Raw genomic sequence first — 19,172 nt, 5'->3', positions numbered from 1 at the left:
AGGTCGTCAGTTGGTTTGGAAGGGGAAACAAGTGAGTGTGTACAGCTCTCTCAGACATCGATAGCACCAACGTTGGTTGAAGGCAACATCATGTCTCCGCCTGCACTTTCCTCACAAACCTGCATTTTTCCAGGGACACCCTACTCAACACCGTCTACACACAGCAGCCAGATCTCTGTCCCTCAGATGTGGTCAAATAAAAGGCCATTTCCTGCGACCCATGACAAAGCTAAGAGGTTGACTCTATCCCTCTGTAAGCTCTTGGCTACCGAAATGCTGCCTTTCCGCCTAGTGGACACACAGGATTTTAGAGACCTTATGTCTGTCGCTGTGCCCCAGTACCAGATGCCTAGTCGCCACTACTTCTCTAAGAAAGTTGTGCCCGCGCTACACCAGCATGTTGCACACAACATCACCGCTTCCTTGAGAAACTCTGTGTGTGAACGGGTGCATTTCACCACCGATACTTGGACCAGTAAGCATGGACAGGGACGTTACATGTCGCTGACTGGGCACTGGGTAACTATGGTGATAGATGGTGAAGGGTCTGCTGCACAAGTCTTGCCGTCCCCACGACTTGTGTGTCAATCCTCTGTCTGTCCAAGTTCCGCCACTGCTTCTGCCTCCTCCACATCATCTGGGTCCTCCACCTCCGCCCCAAGCCTGCCTGGTCAGGCCACCAGCGTTCTCACTGCGCAGAAGGAATCACGCACCCCTCATTACTATGCTGGCAGCAGAGCGCAACGGCATCAGGCGGTCTTTAGCTTGACATGTCTTGGGAATAGGAGTCACACAGCTGAGGAGTTGTGGTCAGCTCTGCGGTCAGAGTTTAATAAATGGTTGTCTCCACTCAACCTGCAGCCTGGTAAGGCTGTGTGCGACAATGCTGCAAACCTGGGTGCGGCCTTTCGCCTGGGCAAGGTGACACACGTGCCTTGTATGGCTCACGTGTTGAACCTTGTCATCCAGCAATTCTTAACACACTATCCCGGCCTAGATGGCCTTCTGACCAGGGCACGAAAACTGTCTGCTCACTTCCGCCGTTCAACCGCCGCAGCTGAGCGACTTGCATCTCTCCAGAAGTCTTTCGGCCTGCCGGTTCATCGCCTGAAATGCGATGTGGCGACACGCTGGAATTCGACTCTCCACATGTTACAGCGACTGTGGCAGCATCGCCGAGCCCTGGTGCAATACGTCATGACGTATAGCCTGGGCCAACGAGATGCAGAGGTGGGGCAGATCACCCTGATGGAGTGGTCTCAGATCAAGGACCTATGCACCCTTCTGCACAGTTTCGACATGGCAACGAATATGTTTAGCGCTGACAATGCCATTATCAGCATAACAATTCCAGTCATTTACATGCTGGAGCACACGCTAAACACTATTTGGAGTCAGGGGGTGGGACAACAGGAAGGGGAGGAACTACAGGAGGATTCATATGCGCAAGGGACAACAACATCACCAAGGTCCAGACGTTCATCATCACCAACGCAGCAGGCATGGGACCATGGGGGACAGGGATCAACAAGGGTGCATAGTAGCAGGCGAAATGTTGAGGAAGGTGCAGGAGAACATGAAGAAATGGAGGACGAACTGTCCATGGACATGGAAGACTCAGCAGATGAGGGAGACCTTGGTCAAATTTCAGTTGAAAGAGGTTGGGGGGAGATGTCAGAGGAAGAAAGAACGGGTAGCACCTCTATGCCACAAACACAGCGTGGACTTGGTCCGCATGGCTGCGCAAGACACATGAGTGCCTTCTTGTTGCACTACCTCCAACATGACCCTCGTATTGTCAAATTTAGAAGTGACGATAACTACTGGATTGCCACACTATTAGGTCCAAATATTGTGACATAATTCCAGCCATAGAAAGGGACCCACATATGCAGGAGTATCAGCAGAAGCTGTTACTCGATCTTAGCTCGGCTTTTCCACCAAACAACCGTGCAGGTGCAGGGAGTGATTCTCCCAGTTGTAACTTGACAAACATGGGACAGTCTCGTCATCTTCAACAGTCTACCCGTACCAGTACGACTGTATCTGGTGCTGGTAACAGCAATTTTATGGAATCTTTTCATAATTTCTTTAGACCCTCCTTTGCAAGGCCACCAGAGACAACAAGTCTGACACATAGTCAACGGCTGAAGAGGATGATACAGGAGTATCTCCAAATGAACATCGATGCCATGACTATGCAAATGGAGCCTTGCTCATTTTGGGCTTCAAATCTAGAAAAATGGCCAGAGCTCTCCAGTTACGCCTTGGAGATTTTGTCGTGTCCAGCTGCCAGCGTTGTCTCTGAATGTGTCTTCAGTGCTGCTGGGTGTGTGCTGACAGATAAGCGCACGCGTCTGTCCAGTGACAATGTGGACAGACTAACGTTCATCAAAATGAACAAGTCATGGATCCACCAGGAATTTACTACCCCTGTGTCATCCTGGGGAGAGTAAATGCTTGTGGATTTGGAATGTGCTTGATGCAAATCAAAACATCCTGCTTGCAACTAGGGCACAAGTGCTGCCACTGATAAGGTGTCTGTGTGGCCCAATTTTTTGAAAAAAGGGAGACTCCGCTTGGAGTAACCCTTGCTTGCTGTGTTTTTTAAAAATGATCCAAGATGAACAGAGCTGGGATAAGGAAAGACTTTGCTACCTACCCCGGTGTCATCCTGGGGACGGTTAAGTATGGCGTATTTTTGAATGTGCTTGATGCAAATCTAGCTGTGAAGTGTACAACTAGGGCACAAGTGCTGCCACTGATGGGGTGTCAGTGTGGCCCAATTTTTTGAAAAAAAGGAGACTCCGCTTGGAGTAACCCTTGCTTGCTGTGTTTTTTAAAAATGATCCAAGATGAACAGAGCTGGGATAAGGAAAGACTTTGCTACCTACCCCGGTGTCATCCTGGGGACGGTTAAGAATAGCGTATTTTTTAATGTGCTTGATGCAAATCAAAACATCCTGTTTGCAACTAGGGCACAAGTGCTGCCACTGAATGGGTGGGTGTGTGTGGGGCACAATTTTTTGATAAAAGGGAGACTCCGCTTGGAGAAACCCTTGCTTGCTGTGTTTTTTAAAAATGATCCAAGATGAACAGAGCTGGGATCAGGAAAGACTTTGCTACCTACCCTGGTGTCATCCTGGGGACGGTTAAGTATGGCGTATTTTTGAATGTGCTTGATGCAAATCTAGCTGTGAAGTGTACAACTAGGGCACAAGTGCTGCCACTGAATGGGTGGGTTTGTGTGTTGCACAACTTTTGGAAAAAAAGGGAGACTCCGCTTGGAGTAACCCTTGCTTGCTGTGTTTTTTAAAAATGATCCAAGATGAACAGAGCTGGGATCAGGAAAGACTTTGCTACCTACCCCGGTGTCATCCTGGGGACGGTTAAGAATAGCGTATTTTTGAATGTGCTTGATGCAAATCAAAACATCCTGTTCGCAACTAGGGCACAAGTGCTGCCACTGATAAGAAGTCTGTGTGGCCCAATTTTTTGAAAAAAGGGAGACTCCGCTTGGAGTAACCCTTGCTTGCTGTGTTTTTTAAAAATGATCCAAGATGAATAGAGCTGGGATAAGGAAAGACTTTGCTACCTACCCCGGTGTCATCCTGGGGACGGTTAAGAATAGCGTATTTTTGAATGTGCTTGATGCAAATCAAAACATCCTGTTTGCAACTAGGGCACAAGTGCTGCCACTGAATGGGTGGGTGTGTGTGTTCCACAATTTTTGGAAAAAAGGGAGACTCCGCTTGGAGTAACCCTTGCTTGCTGTGTTTTTTAAAAATGATCCAAGATGAACAGAGCTGGGATCAGGAAAGACTTTGCTACCTACCCCGGTGTCATCCTGGGGACGGTTAAGAATAGCGTATTTTTGAATGTGCTTGATGCAAATCAAAACATCCTGTTTGCAACTAGGGCACAAGTGCTGCCACTGAATGGGTGGGTGTGTGTGGGGCACAATTTTTTGAAAAAAGGGAGACTCCGCTTGGAGTAACCCTTGCTTGCTGTGTTTTTTAAAAATGATCCAAGATGAACAGAGCTGGGATCAGGAAAGACTTTGCTACCTACCCCGGTGTCATCCTGGGGACGGTTAAGAATAGCGTATTTTTGAATGTGCTTGATGCAAATCAAAACATCCTGTTCGCAACTAGGGCACAAGTGCTGCCACTGATAAGAAGTCTGTGTGGCCCAATTTTTTGAAAAAAGGGAGACTCCGCTTGGAGTAACTCTTGCTTGCTGTGTTTTTTAAAAATGATCCAAGATGAACAGAGCTGGGATAAGGAAAGACTTTGCTACCTACCCCGGTGTCATCCTGGGGACGGTTAAGAATGGCGTATTTTTGAATGTGCTTGATGCAAATCAAAACATCCTGTTTGCAACTAGGGCACAAGTGCTGCCACTGAATGGGTGGGTGTGTGTGGGGCACAATTTTTTGATAAAAGGGAGACTCCGCTTGGAGAAACCCTTGCTTGCTGTGTTTTTTAAAAATGATCCAAGATGAACAGAGCTGGGATCAGGAAAGACTTTGCTACCTACCCCGGTGTCATCCTGGGGACGGTTAAGTATAGCGTATTTTGGAATGTGCTTGATGCAAATCAAAACATCCTGTTTGCAACTAGGGCACAAGTGCTGCCACTGAATGGGTGGGTGTGTGTGGGGCACAATTTTTTGAAAAAAAGGGAGACTCTGCTTGGAGTAACCCTTGCTTGCTGTGTTTTTTAAAAATGATCCAAGATGAACAGAGCTGGGATCAGGAAAGACTTTGCTACCTACCCCGGTGTCATCCTGGGGACGGTTAAGTATGGCGTATTTTTGAATGTGCTTGATGCAAATCTAGCTGTGAAGTGTACAACTAGGGCACAAGTGCTGCCACTGAATGGGTGGGTTTGTGTGTGGCACAATTTTTGGAAAAAAAGGGAGACTCCGCTTGGAGTAACCCTTGCTTGCTGTGTTTTTTAAAAATGATCCAAGATGAACAGAGCTGGGATCAGGAAAGACTTTGCTACCTACCCCGGTGTCATCCTGGGGACGGTTAAGAATAGCGTATTTTTGAATGTGCTTGATGCAAATCAAAACATCCTGTTTGCAACTAGGGTACAAGTGCTGCCACTGAATGGGTGGGTGTGTGTGGGGCACAATTTTTTGAAAAAAGGGCGACTCCGCTTAGAGTAACCCTTGCTTGCTGTGTTTTTTAAAAATGATCCAAGATGAACAGAGCTGGGATCAGGAAAGACTTTGCTACCTACCCCGGTGTCATCCTGGGGACGGTTAAGAATAGCGTATTTTTGAATGTGCTTGATGCAAATCAAAACATCCTGCTTGCAACTAGGGCACAAGTGCTGCCACTGATAAGGTGTCTGTGTGGCCCAATTTTTTGAAAAAAGGCAGACTCCGCTTGGAGTAACCCTTGCTTGCTGTGTTTTTTAAAAATGATCCAAGATGAACAGATTTGGGATCAGGAAAGACTTTGCTACCTACCCAGGGTGTCATCCTGGGGACGGTTAAGAATAGCGTATTTTTGAATGTGCTTGATGCAAATCAAAACATCCTGTTTGCAACTAGGGCACAAGTGCTGCCACTGAATGGGTGGGTGTGTGTGTTCCACAATTTTTGGAAAAAAGGGAGACTCCGCTTGGAGTAACCCTTGCTTGCTGTGTTTTTTAAAAATGATCCAAGATGAACAGAGCTGGGATCAGGAAAGACTTTGCTACCTACCCCGGTGTCATCCTGGGGACGGTTAAGAATAGCGTATTTTTGAATGTGCTTGATGCAAATCAAAACATCCTGTTTGCAACTAGGGCACAAGTGCTGCCACTGAATGGGTGGGTGTGTGTGGGGCACAATTTTTTGAAAAAAGGGAGACTCCGCTTGGAGTAACCCTTGCTTGCTGTGTTTTTTAAAAATGATCCAAGATGAACAGAGCTGGGATCAGGAAAGACTTTGCTACCTACCCCGGTGTCATCCTGGGGACGGTTAAGAATAGCGTATTTTTGAATGTGCTTGATGCAAATCAAAACATCCTGTTTGCAACTAGGGCACAAGTGCTGCCACTGAATGGGTGGGTGTGTGTGTTCCACAATTTTTGGAAAAAAGGGAGACTTCCTTGGAGTAACCCTTGCTTGCTGTGTTTTTTAAAAATGAACCAAGATGAACAGAGCTGGGATCAGGAAAGACTTTGCTACCTACCCCGGTGTCATCCTGGGGACGGTTAAGAATAGCGTATTTTTGAATGTGCTTGATGCAAATCAAAACATCCTGTTTGCAACTAGGGCACAAGTGTTGCCACTGATAAGTTGTCTGTGTGGCCCAATTTTTTGAAAAAAGGGAGACTCCGCTTGGAGTAACCCTTGCTTGCTGTGTTTTTTAAAAATGATCCAAGATGAACAGAGCTGGGATAAGGAAAGACTTTGCTACCTACCCCGGTGTCATCCTGGGGACGGTTAAGTATGGCGTATTTTTGAATGTGCTTGATGCAAATCTAGCTGTGAAGTGTACAACTAGGGCACAAGTGCTGCCCCTGAATGGGTGGGTGTGTGTGGGGCACAATTTTTGGAAAAAAAGGGAGACTCCGCTTGGAGTAACCCTTGCTTGCTGTGTTTTTTAAAAATGTTCCAAGATGAACAGAGCTGGGATCAGGAAAGACTTTGCTACCTACCCCGGTGTCATCCTGGGGACGGTTAAGAATAGCGTATTTTTGAATGTGCTTGATGCAAATCAAAACATCCTGTTTGCAACTAGGGCACAAGTGCTGCCACTGAATGGGTGGGTGTGTGTGTTCCACAATTTTTGGAAAAAAGGGAGACTCCGCTTGGAGTAACCCTTGCTTGCTGTGTTTTTAAAAAATGATCCAAGATGAACAGAGCTGGGATCAGGAAAGACTTTGCTACCTACCCCGGTGTCATCCTGGGGACGGTTAAGTATGGCGTATTTTTGAATGTGCTTGATGCAAATCTAGCTGTGAAGTGTACAACTAGGGCACAAGTGCTGCCCCTGAATGGGTGGGTGTGTGTGGGGCACAATTTTTGGAAAAAAAGGGAGACTCCGCTTGGAGTAACCCTTGCTTGCTGTGTTTTTTAAAAATGATCCAAGATGAACAGAGCTGGGATCAGGAAAGACTTTGCTACCTACCCCGGTGTCATCCTGGGGATGGTTAAGAATAGCGTATTTTTGAATGTGCTTGATGCAAATCAAAACATCCTGTTTGCAACTAGGGTACAAGTGCTGCCACTGAATGGGTGGGTGTGTGTGGGGCACAATTTTTTGAAAAAAGGGCGACTCCGCTTGGAGTAACCCTTGCTTGCTGTGTTTTTTAAAAATGATCCAAGATGAACAGAGCTGGGATCAGGAAAGACTTTGCTACCTACCCCGGTGTCATCCTGGGGACGGTTAAGAATAGCGTATTTTTGAATGTGCTTGATGCAAATCAAAACATCCTGCTTGCAACTAGGGCACAAGTGCTGCCACTGATAAGGTGTCTGTGTGGCCCAATTTTTTGAAAAAAGGGAGACTCCGCTTGGAGTAACCCTTGCTTGCTGTGTTTTTTAAAAATGATCCAAGATGAACAGAGCTGGGATCAGGAAAGACTTTGCTACCTACCCCGGTGTCATCCTGGGGACGGTTAAGAATAGCGTATTTTTGAATGTGCTTGATGCAAATCAAAACATCCTGTTTGCAACTAGGGCACAAGTGCTGCCACTTAATGGGTGGGTGTGTGTGGGGCACAATTTTTTGAAAAAAGGGAGACTCCGCTTGGAGTAACCCTTGCTTGCTGTAATTTTTAAAAATGATCCAAGATGAACAGAGCTGGGATCAGGAAAGACTTTGCTACCTACCCCGGTGTCATCCTGGGGACGGTTAAGTATGGCGTATTTTTGAATGTGCTTGATGCAAATCTAGCTGTGAAGTGTACAACTAGGGCACAAGTGCTGCCCCTGAATGGGTGGGTGTGTGTGGGGCACAATTTTTGGAAAAAAAGGGAGACTCCGCTTGGAGTAACCCTTGCTTGCTGTGTTTTTTAAAAATGTTCCAAGATGAACAGAGCTGGGATCAGGAAAGACTTTGCTACCTACCCCGGTGTCATCCTGGGGACGGTTAAGAATAGCGTATTTTTGAATGTGCTTGATGCAAATCAAAACATCCTGTTTGCAACTAGGGCACAAGTGCTGCCACTGAATGGGTGGGTGTGTGTGGGGCACAATTTTTTGAAAAAAGGGAGACTCCGCTTGGAGTAACCCTTGCTTGCTGTGTTTTTTAAAAATGATCCAAGATGAACAGAGCTGGGATCAGGAAAGACTTTGCTACCTACCCCGGTGTCATCCTGGGGACGGTTAAGTATGGCGTATTTTTGAATGTGCTTGATGCAAATCTAGCTGTGAAGTGTACAACTAGGGCACAAGTGCTGCCCCTGAATGGGTGGGTGTGTGTGGGGCACAATTTTTGGAAAAAAAGGGAGACTCCGCTTGGAGTAACCCTTGCTTGCTGTGTTTTTTAAAAATGTTCCAAGATGAACAGAGCTGGGATCAGGAAAGACTTTGCTACCTACCCCGGTGTCATCCTGGGGACGGTTAAGAATAGCGTATTTTTGAATGTGCTTGATGCAAATCAAAACATCCTGTTTGCAACTAGGGCACAAGTGCTGCCACTGAATGGGTGGGTGTGTGTGTTCCACAATTTTTGGAAAAAAGGGAGACTCCGCTTGGAGTAACCCTTGCTTGCTGTGTTTTTAAAAAATGATCCAAGATGAACAGAGCTGGGATCAGGAAAGACTTTGCTACCTACCCCGGTGTCATCCTGGGGACGGTTAAGTATGGCGTATTTTTGAATGTGCTTGATGCAAATCTAGCTGTGAAGTGTACAACTAGGGCACAAGTGCTGCCCCTGAATGGGTGGGTGTGTGTGGGGCACAATTTTTGGAAAAAAAGGGAGACTCCGCTTGGAGTAACCCTTGCTTGCTGTGTTTTTTAAAAATGATCCAAGATGAACAGAGCTGGGATCAGGAAAGACTTTGCTACCTACCCCGGTGTCATCCTGGGGACGGTTAAGAATAGCGTATTTTTGAATGTGCTTGATGCAAATCAAAACATCCTGTTTGCAACTAGGGTACAAGTGCTGCCACTGAATGGGTGGGTGTGTGTGGGGCACAATTTTTTGAAAAAAGGGCGACTCCGCTTGGAGTAACCCTTGCTTGCTGTGTTTTTTAAAAATGATCCAAGATGAATAGAGCTGGGATCAGGAAAGACTTTGCTACCTACCCCGGTGTCATCCTGGGGACGGTTAAGAATAGCGTATTTTTGAATGTGCTTGATGCAAATCAAAACATCCTGCTTGCAACTAGGGCACAAGTGCTGCCACTGATAAGGTGTCTGTATGGCCCAATTTTTTGAAAAAAGGGAGACTCCGCTTGGAGTAACCCTTGCTTGCTGTGTTTTTTAAAAATGATCCAAGATGAACAGATTTGGGATCAGGAAAGACTTTGCTACCTACCCCGGTGTCATCCTGGGGACGGTTAAGAATAGCGTATTTTTGAATGTGCTTGATGCAAATCAAAACATCCTGTTTGCAACTAGGGCACAAGTGCTGCCACTGAATGGGTGGGTGTGTGTGTTCCACAATTTTTGGAAAAAAGGGAGACTCCGCTTGGAGTAACCCTTGCTTGCTGTGTTTTTTAAAAATGATCCAAGATGAACAGAGCTGGGATCAGGAAAGACTTTGCTACCTACCCCGGTGTCATCCTGGGGACGGTTAAGTATGGCGTATTTTTGAATGTGCTTGATGCAAATCTAGCTGTGAAGTGTACAACTAGGGCACAAGTGCTGCCCCTGAATGGGTGGGTGTGTGTGGGGCACAATTTTTGGAAAAAAAGGGAGACTCCGCTTGGAGTAACCCTTGCTTGCTGTGTTTTTTAAAAATGATCCAAGATGAACAGAGCTGGGATCAGGAAAGACTTTGCTACCTACCCCGGTGTCATCCTGGGGACGGTTAAGAATAGCGTATTTTTGAATGTGCTTGATGCAAATCAAAACATCCTGTTTGCAACTAGGGTACAAGTGCTGCCACTGAATGGGTGGGTGTGTGTGGGGCACAATTTTTTGAAAAAAGGGCGACTCCGCTTGGAGTAACCCTTGCTTGCTGTGTTTTTTAAAAATGATCCAAGATGAACAGAGCTGGGATCAGGAAAGACTTTGCTACCTACCCCGGTGTCATCCTGGGGACGGTTAAGAATAGCGTATTTTTGAATGTGCTTGATGCAAATCAAAACATCCTGCTTGCAACTAGGGCACAAGTGCTGCCACTGATAAGGTGTCTGTGTGGCCCAATTTTTTGAAAAAAGGGAGACTCCGCTTGGAGTAACCCTTGCTTGCTGTGTTTTTTAAAAATGATCCAAGATGAACAGATTTGGGATCAGGAAAGACTTTGCTACCTACCCCGGTGTCATCCTGGGGACGGTTAAGAATAGCGTATTTTTGAATGTGCTTGATGCAAATCAAAACATCCTGTTTGCAACTAGGGCACAAGTGCTGCCACTGAATGGGTGGGTGAGTGTGTTCCACAATTTTTGGAAAAAAGGGAGACTTCCTTGGAGTAACCCTTGCTTGCTGTGTTTTTTAAAAATGATCCAAGATGAACAGAGCTGGGATCAGGAAAGACTTTGCTACCTACCCCGGTGTCATCCTGGGGACGGTTAAGAATAGCGTATTTTTGAATGTGCTTGATGCAAATCAAAACATCCTGTTTGCAACTAGGGCACAAGTGTTGCCACTGATAAGTTGTCTGTGTGGCCCAATTTTTTGAAAAAAGGGAGACTCCGCTTGGAGTAACCCTTGCTTGCTGTGTTTTTTAAAAATGATCCAAGATGAACAGAGCTGGGATCAGGAAAGACTTTGCTACCTACCCCGGTGTCATCCTGGGGACGGGTAAGAATAGCGTATTTTTGAATGTGCTTGATGCAAATCAAAACATCCTGTTTGCAACTAGGGCACAAGTGCTGCCACTGAATGGGTGGGTGTGTGTGTTCCACAATTTTTGGAAAAAAGGGAGACTCCGCTTGGAGTAACCCTTGCTTGCTGTGTTTTTTAAAAATGATCCAAGATGAACAGAGCTGGGATCAGGAAAGACTTTGCTACCTACCCCGGTGTCATCCTGGGGACGGTTAAGAATAGCGTATTTTTGAATGTGCTTGATGCAAATCAAAACATCCTGTTTGCAACTAGGGCACAAGTGCTGCCACTGAATGGGTGGGTGTGTGTGGGGCACAATTTTTTGAAAAAAGGGAGACTCCGCTTGGAGTAACCCTTGCTTGCTGTGTTTTTTAAAAATGATCCAAGATGAACAGAGCTGGAGTAACCCTTGCTTGCTGTGTTTTTTAAAAATGATCCAAGATGAACAGAGCTGGGATCAGGAAAGACTTTGCTACCTACCCCGGTGTCATCCTGGGGACGGTTAAGAATAGCGTATTTTTGAATATGCTTGATGCAAATCAAAACATCCTGTTTGCAACTAGGGCACAAGTGCTGCCACTGATAAGGTGTCTGTGTGGCCCAATTTTTTGAAAAAAGGGAGACTCTGCTTGGAGTAACCCTTGCTTGCTGTGTTTTTTAAAAATGATCCAAGATGAACAGAGCTGGGATCAGGAAAGACTTTGCTACCTACCCCGGTGTCATCCTGGGGACGGTTAAGAATAGCGTATTTTTGAATGTGCTTGATGCAAATCAAAACATCCTGTTTGCAACTAGGGCACAAGTGCTGCCACTGAATGGGTGGGTGTGTGTGTTCCACAATTTTTGGAAAAAAGGGAGACTCCGCTTGGAGTAACCCTTGCTTGCTGTGTTTTTTAAAAATGATCCAAGATGAACAGAGCTGGGATCAGGAAAGACTTTGCTACCTACCCCGGTGTCATCCTGGGGACGGTTAAGAATAGCGTATTTTTGAATGTGCTTGATGCAAATCAAAACATCCTGTTTGCAACTAGGGCACAAGTGCTGCCACTGATAAGGTGTCTGTGTGGCCCAATTTTTTGAAAAAAGGGAGACTCCGCTTGGAGTAACCCTTGCTTGCTGTGTTTTTTAAAAATGATCTAAGATGAACAGAGCTGGGATCAGGAAAGACTTTGCTACCTACCCCGGTGTCATCCTGGGGACGGTTAAGTATGGCGTATTTTTGAATGTGCTTGATGCAAATCTAGCTGTGAAGTGTACAACTGGGGCACAAGTGCTGCCACTGAAGGGGTGTCTGTGTGGCCCAATTTTTGGAAAAAAGGGAGACTCCGCTTGGAGTCACCTTGCGGTGTTTTACATGATTTTAGAAGGGCATGCCATGCCTATATCTGTGTCTCGTCCTCTTTTTCCTCGTAACGCTGTGTTGTTTTCACATGAGAATTTGTCCTTGTCACTTTCCCATGTGTTTGTGTTGTGAGTTGTTTGTCACCTTTTGGACACCTTTGAGGGTGTTTTCTAGGTGTTTTTATGTGTTTATGATTGCCTGCTATTGTTTCCAATGCAGTTCGAGTTCGGTTCGTCGAACGTTCGACGAACCGAACTCGATCGGGAGCTCCGTTCGGCGAACCGACCTCGAGCCGAACCGCGACCGGATCGCTCATCTCTAGTCTAGACCACATGATGAATACTATAAAAGTATGACTTATCCTTGGAAAGAAACAAAGCCAGACCATTGTTATGTGACTGTAGAGAGCAGTGATGATAAGTTGTCTGACATCCTCCCTAAAGGCTTTTATGTGTTGTTATAAAATTAGATGTATTATTTTTGAGCTTTATTGTATAGTGCATTAAATGTAATGTTTCCCATTAAAGTTGTAGTAGATAAGACAGCTGGGAAATGAAGAGTTAAAAGTTAGTCAGTCCAGCAAATGGGAGTTGTATTTGGGAGTGAGAAGACAGTTACTTCCTGGTTAGAGTGGGTCAGCAGTTACTAGTGACGTGAAGCCAATCACATGGAGTGTGACAGAAGAGGCCAAAACGTAAGGAATGTGTGATATGAAGTATCAAAACAGAGATAGGAAGATTCTGCTAGTGGATTCATTGGTGGCTGGAGCATTGTGGTCCTTGTGTGGTGAAGTGGATTGGAGACAGAAAGCTGGGTCAAATGCAGTAGATATGGCCAGGAGCCCAGAGGAAGTATAGCTATGGGTTAGTAGCTTGCTTTGCGACAGCACACGTAGGCCATACCTGGGAGTCATAGCGAATAAAGCTTGGACTTGCCAGGCTAGGGCAAGGGTATCAGTGGACAGAGCTGTGGCCAGTGGAGGACAGACAAAAGGAATGGAGTATCCAATTCAAGCAAGCCGCATCTGTGAAAACCATGAAATGTAACTTATAAGTGAAGTGCTGCCATGTGTAACAGATAAGTCTGCGACTGTGTAAAACAGATGAAGATGTGAAACAAAGTTGTTTTTGCCTACTACAGTATCTTTTATACATACGTTATACCATTTTCATCAGTAACAACAGTTTTATTTTTTATAAGATAGATTGCTGTCACCCATGCAGTTGTAGTACTGTGGGTTAGAGATGAGCGATGTTCGAGGTTCGAGGTTCGCCAATTTCATGTGCGAGTGATTTTGGGAGGTGTACAAGCTCGAACTCAAACTCGAGCTTTTTGCTAAAAGCTCGACAGTTCGAGTTAGGTTTGAGAACGGTTGGATCAACAAAAACGTGGCTTTTCACAGTAAGGCTATCTGCATGCGTCCTGAGTCCCCAGCACAATCCCTCTCTCTTTCCTACTCACCGATTACGGGCGTATCGCTGCACGGCTGTCAGAAATCTGTGGAGTCTTTACCTCTTTAGAAAATGGCTGCCGCTTCATTATTCAATCAGATATTCTGTGCTTTCCCCGCCCACCGGCGCCCATGATTGGTTGTAGTCAGACACGCCCCCACGATGAGTGACAGCTGTCTCACTGCAACCAATCACAGCCGCCGGCGGGCGAGTCTATATCGTGCAGTAAAATAAATAAATAATAATAATAATAAAAAAAAAAAAATGCTGTTCCCCCCATATTTGATACCAGCCAGGATAAAGCCACATGGCTGGAGGCTGGTATTGTCAGGATGGAGAGCACCACATTATGGGGAGCCCAACACCCTAACAATATCACCCAGCAGCCACCCGGAATTGCCACATCCATTAGATGTGACAGTCCCGGGACTCCAACCAGCTCATCACAAATTGTCCTGGTGCGGTGGCAATCGGGGTAATAATGAGTTTAATTATGCCAGGCGTCTCCCCGAGATACCTTCGATGATTAAACTGAAAGTGAAAGTAAATAAACACACACAGCAAAAAATCCTTTATTTGGAATAAAAGACAAAAAAACAGCCTCTTATACCAGTTTATTAATCCCCAAATACACATCCAGGTTCAAAGTAATCCACACGACACTGTCAGCTCTGCTACAGAACACGAGTGCTCTGTATCAGCTCCACGTAGCAATGAAGTGAATCGCGCGGTCAGCAGAAACTTCAGCAATGCAGACTTCAAGATTACCAAATCTGCCTAGCTTTATCTTTAGAATCAGTAGCTAAGTGGATAGAGCGCTTGCCTAAGAAGCATAACTTCATGAGTTCTAGTTCCGGCAAAAGAATTTAATTTATTTATTTTTTTATTTTTAATTTTAAATGGTATCGTGCAGTAAAATAAATAAGTACATAATAAAAAAAAATTCGGTTCCCCCATATTTGATACAAGCCAGGATAAAGCCAAACAGCTGGAGGGTGGTATTGTCAGGATGGAGAGCGCCACGGTATAGGGAGCCCTCCAGCCTAACAATATCACCCAGCAGCCGGCCCGGAATTGCCGCATCCATTGGATGTGACAGTTCCGGGACTCCACCCAGCTCATCCCGAATTGCCCTGGTGCGGTGGCAATCGGGGTAATAATGAGTTTAATCATGCAAGGCGTCTCCCTGAGACACCTTCCATGATTAAACTGTAAGAGAAAGTAAATAAACACACACACAGCGAAAAATCCTTTATTTGGAATAAAAGACAAAAAAAATCCTCTTTTACCAGTTTATTAATCCCCAAATACACATCCAGGTCCGACGTAATCCACACGACACTGTCAGCTCTGCTACATGAAGATGCAGTAGCACCGTAGAACACAATCGCGCTGTGTCCTCTCCACGTAGCAATGAAGTGAATTGCGCTGTCACCAGAGACTTCACTCTGCAATGCAGACGTCAAGATTACCAAATCTGCATATCGTTATCATTAGAGGTAGTAGCTCAGTGGGTAGAGCGCTCGCTTAAGAAGCATAACTTTACGAGTTCTAGTCCCGGTCCTGGTAAAGAATTTAATTTATTTATTTTTTAAATTTTAAATCATTATATATTTATAATTATAATTTAATTTAATTATGCACTGAGGGGAGGAGCCAGACATCAGCTGTGAGCCGCGGGACACACCTCTAAAATCGGAGCAGTTCACGGAATGAGGCTGCAATGCTCTCTCCTTCTCTCTTTTCTCTCTCTCTCTCTCTCTCTCTCTCTCTCCCTCTGTTTCTCTCTCTGCCTCTCTCTCTTTTTCTCTCTCTCTCCGTTCTCTCTTCTCTCTCCTCTCTCTCTCTCTCTTTTTCTTTCTCTCTCTCTTTTTCTTTTTCTTTTTCTCAGTCTCTCTTTTTCTCTTTTGCCTCTCTCACTCTCCTCTCTCCGTCTCTCTCTCTTCTCTCCTCTCTCTCTCTTTCTCTCTATTTTCTCTCTCTTTTTCTCTCACTTTCTCTCTCTTTTTCTCTTTCTCTCTCTCTCCTCTCTCTCCTCTCTCTGCTCTCTCTCCTCTCTCTCCTCTCTCTCTTCTCTCTCTCTTCTCTCTTTCTCTCTCTTTCTCTCTCTTTCTCTCTCTCTCTTTTTCTCTCTGTCTCTCTCTCCCTCCCTTTCTCTCTCCTCTCACTCTCTCTTTTTCTCAGTCTCTCTTTTTCTGTTTTTCCCTCTCTCTCGCTCTCTCTCTTCTCTCCTCTCTCTCTTCTCTCCTCTCTCTCTCTTTCCTCTCTCTCTTCTCTCTCTCTCCTCTCTCTCTCCTCTCTCTCTCCTCTCTCTCTTTTCTCTATCTTCTCTCTCTTCTTTCTTTCTCTCTCTTTCTCAGACCTGGTGATGATCAGCTGATGCGGTCACCTGACGGAATCAGCTGACACTATAAGTCGAGTGGTGTGGCTGGCTTTTTACCGCCTGGCTGGCTAAACTATCAGCTGATGCTGTCGGACAGGAGTCTGCACTGAAGTGTGTAGTTTGTTTTTAGTTTTTTGCACTGATGCATCAGCTGATTGTATAAAAGCCGTTTATACAATCAGCTGCTGTGTCATGTGATTCAGGCCCTTGAACCTGACACATCATCTGATCAATTTGCCTTCCAGCAAACTGATCAGATGATATTGGATCCGGATTGGACTGCGCAGGACCCTTGAGCCAGGATTACTGCGGAGGGGGGTTCTTTATTTCAATAAAGATGGAGTCACTAATTGTATTTTAATTGTATGTGTTTTATTTCTAATAAAAATATTTTTCTGTGTGTTGTATTTTTTTTTATCTGTACTAGAAATTCATAGTGGCCATGTCTAATATTTTCGTGACACCATGAATTTCAGGCTTAGGGCCAGTTGATAATATACAGCTAGCCTGTCATGATTCGCCTCCCTATCCACATGGCTAGGGGGCGGAGCCTTCTCTCAGGCCTCACTTCCGGCCCCTGGATGCCTTAAAAGCTGACACTTCCAGTGAACCAGCGCCGGCTATAAGCTTAGCTCTGCTTTGCCTGTGATTGCTGGTCCTGTGAGTGAAATCCTGATCTGTCTGTTCCTGTGCCCCCGTGCCCTTGTCTGTGTTCCATCCCCTGGTCGTCCCTCCTGTCCTCTGTCCCCTCTCCTATTTCCCCACTCGGTTGCTTCCTACGGTACTGACCTTGGCCTGACTTTGGCTCCGCTTTTGCTCGTCCCTCCGGTCCTGCTTCTGCCCGTACGGTGTTTGACCCAGCCTGTGTGACTATTCCTTGCATGCTCTGCAGCTCTGCTTCTCAGCTGTGCTGATTAGGCAGTGCATGAGAACGCTGTGCATTTCCTTCCTGGATCTCATTGCTCTGTGTAGTGTTGTCTGCTGCAGAGCTCTGGCTCCCCCTGGTGGCAGCATTACAGTATAGCCGGCCTCAATAGGCTTTATCTCCCATAGGGGGAGTAAAAAAAAAGCCATTTAATTCTTGGTAGTGGGATCCAACTTTGCAGGATAACAAACTGTAATGGATCCACTCAGTACTTTGTGCGAGCAAGTTGCCAACCTTACGCAGCTGGTGCAGGATTTGGCTGCAGAGCATCGCACCCTGGTAGCTTCACACAACATTCTGCAGAGTGAGGTTTCTGCTTCTGCGAGGGTCACCTCGGTGGCAGTTACCTCACAAACCGTAGGACAGCATAGTCCCACTGATGTCCAACTGACCTCCCCCGAACCCACGGGGATGCTCCCCGATAAATTCTCGGGGGAGAAAAACCTATTTCGGACATTTAGGGAGAGTTGCAGGCTTCTCTTCACTCTCCGGCCTCGGTCCTTGGGGAATGAGACCCAGCGGGTGGGGATCATCATGTCGTTACTTAGAGGGGGTCCCCAGACCTGGGCGTTTTCCCTACCCCCTTCGGCCCCGAAACGGCATTCGGTTGACCTCTTCTTTGACTCCCTCGGGGTGATATATGATGAACCAGACCGTGTACAGGTGGCTGAGGACAGGATCATGTGTCTCACTCAGGGAAACCACACTGCTGAGCTATATTGTTCTGAGTTTCGGCAGTGGTCCACTGAGGTACGATGGAATGATTCTGCACTCAGGTGCCAATTCCGGAGAGGTCTTTCGGACTCCCTGAAAGACGCTTTGGCTCTGCACCCTCCTCCCAGCACCTTGGATGATGCGATGACGGAGGCAGTTCGTATGGACCGCAGATTACGGGAAAGAAGGGGAACTATGCGTGGGATTCTGCCCCCTCTACCTAGGGCACCTTCTTTGCCGGCTATGGAACAGATGGAAGTTGGAGCCATCAGTCCAGATGAGAAGGAGAGGAGAAGACACCGGGATCTCAAGCTGTGCTTCTATTGTGGACACCATGGACACTGGAGGAAAGACTGCCCGGCTTGCCCCTCCGCTAAACAGTTGTCGGGAAACTTCTAAGTCTGGGTAACGGTCGAGGAGGTTGCCCAGACTATCAAGGTACCTTTCCTCTCCTCCAATAAGATACTTCTGAATGTCGACCTCTGGGTCAAGGAGTCGGTCTGGTCTGCTACTGCCTTTGTTGACTGTGGGTCCGCTATGAACTTCATTGACTCTGAGTTGGTCCAAAGATTAGAGTTAGGGACAGTGAGGTTAGAAGGACCCATTCAACTCTTGGCAATTGATAAAACACCGCTGCCTCAAAACCTCATTCGGTTTGCTACAGAAAAATTTACTCTTGTGATCGGGTCTCTGCATTCTGAAACTATATCTTGTTTTGTAATGGCCAATCTCCCTGCTGGATTAGTGTTGGGGTATCCATGGTTAAGGTTACATAATCCCGTTATTGATTGGGAGTGTCGTACCATAGTCAAATGGAGTCCTGCTTGTCATAAAAGGTGTTTACAATCTGTACCTGTGTTCTCCGTAAGTCCTGAGGGTCTTCCGGAATACCTGAGGGACTACGGAGACGTATTCTCGGAAACAGAGGCCGAGGTTTTGCCGCCTCATCGCCCATATGACTGTGCCATTGATTTACTTCCCAATACCAAATTGCCCAAGGCCCGTTTATATCACCTCTCGGGTCCAGAAAGGGCTGCTATGAAATCATACATATCTGATAGTATACGTAAAGGGCATATCCGTCCTTCTTCTTCCCCTGTGGCTGCTGGGTTCTTTTTTGTAAAGAAGAAGGACGGAGGTTTAAGGCCATGTCTCGATTTCCGAGAATTAAACAAAATTACTGTGAAAAACACGTATCCGCTTCCACTCATCCCTGATCTCTACAACCAAGTCTCTGAAGCCCGGTGGTTTACCAAACTAGATCTCAGGGGGGCCTATAATCTTATCCGTATTAGAGAAGGGGATGAGTGGAAAATGGCCTTTCTGACGTCAGAGGGGTTATTCGAGAATTTGGTGATCCCTTTTGGTCTAACAAATGCCCCTGCGGTGTCTCAAAATTTCATCAACGATATTTTCT

Source organism: Anomaloglossus baeobatrachus, chromosome 3 (genome assembly GCF_048569485.1).
Source record: "Anomaloglossus baeobatrachus isolate aAnoBae1 chromosome 3, aAnoBae1.hap1, whole genome shotgun sequence".
In the NCBI taxonomy this organism is placed as follows: Eukaryota; Metazoa; Chordata; class Amphibia; order Anura; family Aromobatidae; genus Anomaloglossus; species Anomaloglossus baeobatrachus.
This window is presented reverse-complemented; position numbering follows the sequence as displayed.